This window comes from Mesitornis unicolor, unplaced genomic scaffold (assembly GCF_000695765.1).
Source record: "Mesitornis unicolor isolate BGI_N332 unplaced genomic scaffold, ASM69576v1 scaffold3077, whole genome shotgun sequence".
Taxonomy (NCBI): Eukaryota; Metazoa; Chordata; class Aves; order Mesitornithiformes; family Mesitornithidae; genus Mesitornis; species Mesitornis unicolor.
This window is the reverse complement of record NW_010194147.1, coordinates 67,304-70,027: the sequence shown is the minus strand read 5'-3', so window position 1 is coordinate 70,027 and position 2,724 is coordinate 67,304. Positions and strand designations below refer to the sequence as shown.

The window sequence follows — 2,724 nt, the reverse complement described above, 5'->3', positions numbered from 1 at the left end:
GGAAAACTCTTTGTCTGATTCTTTACTCTCAAGTTGACTATTCTGACTGTTATTAATCTGCTGGTGATCTTGTCAGCTGTCGTACTAACAACGTTCTTTCAATCTGCTTTCTACATTTTTCGGCACAAAGACAGTTGAAAAGGTCAAAAAGATTAAAAGAGTCAAAATTGCATTAAAGGTGTGTACTGCTTTTCAGTTTAATGTTTTCAATGCCACTTCCCTTTCATTTCGTTAGGAACATCTGTAGTACTATTAAGCTGTTTTGTTTAGTGTGCCTGTTCATCTGCTCATTCTTTGTTTGTTGGAGTTGATAACGACCTCACAAATTTCCATATTTTGTGCAAAACAATTTTGCTTGCTTACCCAGTGAAGCAGGGAAAACTGTTACATGCCTGTTCTAGACGTCCTGTCCATCAGTGAAGTAACTGCAGAGAGAAAGAAATTGTCCTTTTCAAGCAAGATTTACTGAACACTGAGGTTACAGGAGACTAGTCTGGGTTGTTTTAAGCATTGACCAGGTAAATTCTGATTATTTTGAGGATTCAGGTAGGCATAATGCAACAGGCACTATCTTCACTTCTTTGTTTTATGTTTCAGGATCAGGGGTGTTTCTTGGTGTCCTCTCGGATGTAGCTCTGACGCTCCTTGGTTTGTGAGAAGATTAATTGCTTGCATTTGTAACAGGCCAAAAATAAAAGGGCTGCTTGTTACAGAGCACGTAGTTTGATACAGCAGGGATTTTTTACATTTCTTATGGTTTTTACCTTGGCTTGGTATGCCCAGGCTGAGGTAAAATACAGAGCAGCCCAGCAGTGCAGCCTGGATGGTAACTTTATGGTGTTTTTAAAGAGTTAAGTAAATTATGCAAATGAAAACCTGAGTTTACAGTAGCTGGGGGTAAAAAAAAAGCATGTTAGATATACAGTATATGAATTGTCAGTGAGCATCACAGCAGAGAAGGGGTGGAGAGGAGCAGAGGCTGGCGTCTCAGCGAGGTTTCTAACAGTTTCCCTTGCTTGTCTGTTGGGCAGTCATTGCTGCGGTGTGGGGAAGGCAAATTCTCATTACGTTTATGCATTATGATCTTATGGCAACCTTTGAAGTCTTCTAACGCGCATGTTTACCGCAAATATTAACCTTCTGTTAACCCACATGCATGTAGTGTTTCTTTATGTGATAGCTTGTGAATTGAAAATACCGGATAACTTCGTATTTGCTGTTCTCGAGAATGTAGATCAGCCACTGACAGAGAGGTTGAGGGGATCTGGGAAATGATGCTGGACAAATGCACTGCAGTAGTGTTTTCCTGTACAAAGAATCAAAAATCCCAGTAGGAACTGAGGCATCTCAGGAGAAAGATTAGCCCAAAATAGCAACTGCTTAGTGCAGTCGATGCCTGCTCTTCCCTGCTGCTCTTATAGCAGGATCCCTTCTCAGCAACGTGATTTCTTCCTCCCTCGCTTCTCTGATAAATACCACGGTCGAATATGGTGTAGGTAACTTCCCTTTAGGACAGGCAGGGAGGTTGAAACATGGTGAATTTGGAAGAGATGGGTATTCTGGTGTGGGAGTGGGGTAAAACAAACAAGGTAAAGAAAAATGTGGTTTGAAATCGGGAGTTAAATAAACCACAGATTTTCAGAGCTGGTGAATCCGTCTCAGCAGGCTGCCAAATGCATTGAGTTTTGGGTAGGATGGTTGTTGTTCTGCTATAAAGAATTGCCAGTGTGTCAATGGTAAGTATGCAGAGAAGTATCTGAACAAAACAACATTGACTTGAGCCGTTTCATGTATGACAGTTTATTTCTGTTGGTGTTGATGCAAGTTTACTGTGTTTGATGTTTAGAGCAGCAGGATGTTGTAGGTGGTGGGAATGTCTGCTGGTTGGTAGTTTTTAGACCTCTAGGAAGATATTCTTGGGGTTTAAAAGGAGTGTCTGCTTAGGGAGAGTGAGAAAAACTGTAAACCGCTGAGACTTAGTGGAGTCATCCTGAGCAACGTCAGTCATACCACACAAAAAAAGAGGCAGAGTATGGGGAGGGAGTGTGCACACAAGCATTCACAGTTTAAATCTTTAGCTGGAAATGGGGTGTTTTCGTGAGGAGATGTTTTAGTGGTCCTGAGCTGAGAAGTCAAAAGCAATCTAAGATTTGCTGCTTTCGGAACGGTGCAATAAATGAGTAAATGATAAACTCGGGGGTGATTTGTCTCAGAAAACTTCACTCTTGTGGTGGGTATGAGGTTTTGCTGGCTCTTTGCATGCATTTAACCGATGTATCTCCACGTTGTTCCTATTAATGACACTAATACCTGGCATTTCACGCTTTCTGTGATTTCATAGTAACTGATGATTAGCTCTGTGGGCTTTTGGGAAGCATGGTGCTCTACAGCTTGCACGTGAGGGCCTTGCAAAGGGAAATGAAGCCCCAAACTGCCCGTGCGGAGCTGCTGGCGTGCCCCCAGTGCTGTGGCCCACAGGGTTTTGTCTGTATATATAGCCTGGAAAAGCAAAATGTGGGAACTCCTTTCAGTGACAGAAAGCGTGGGAGGTGTCCCTGCTTATGGCAGGGGTTGGACTGAATGGTCTTTAAGGTCCCTTCCAACCCAAACCAGTCTGTGATTGGGTTTGATAAAGCAGGGTGCAACATCAGGGCAATAGTTTGGGTTTGGAAAAGTGCAGATGTGTGAATACCAACACCAAGTGGTAACAGAGGGAAACCCAAA

The 2,724-nt window shown here is 42.7% G+C and overlaps 1 protein-coding gene across 1 annotated transcript in view; it reads left to right on the top strand.

Moving 5' to 3' along the window:
- Positions 1-2,724, top strand: part of CNIH1 (cornichon family AMPA receptor auxiliary protein 1) — a 6,627-nt gene that overhangs the window by 1,405 nt on the left and 2,498 nt on the right. The window lies entirely within an intron of this gene.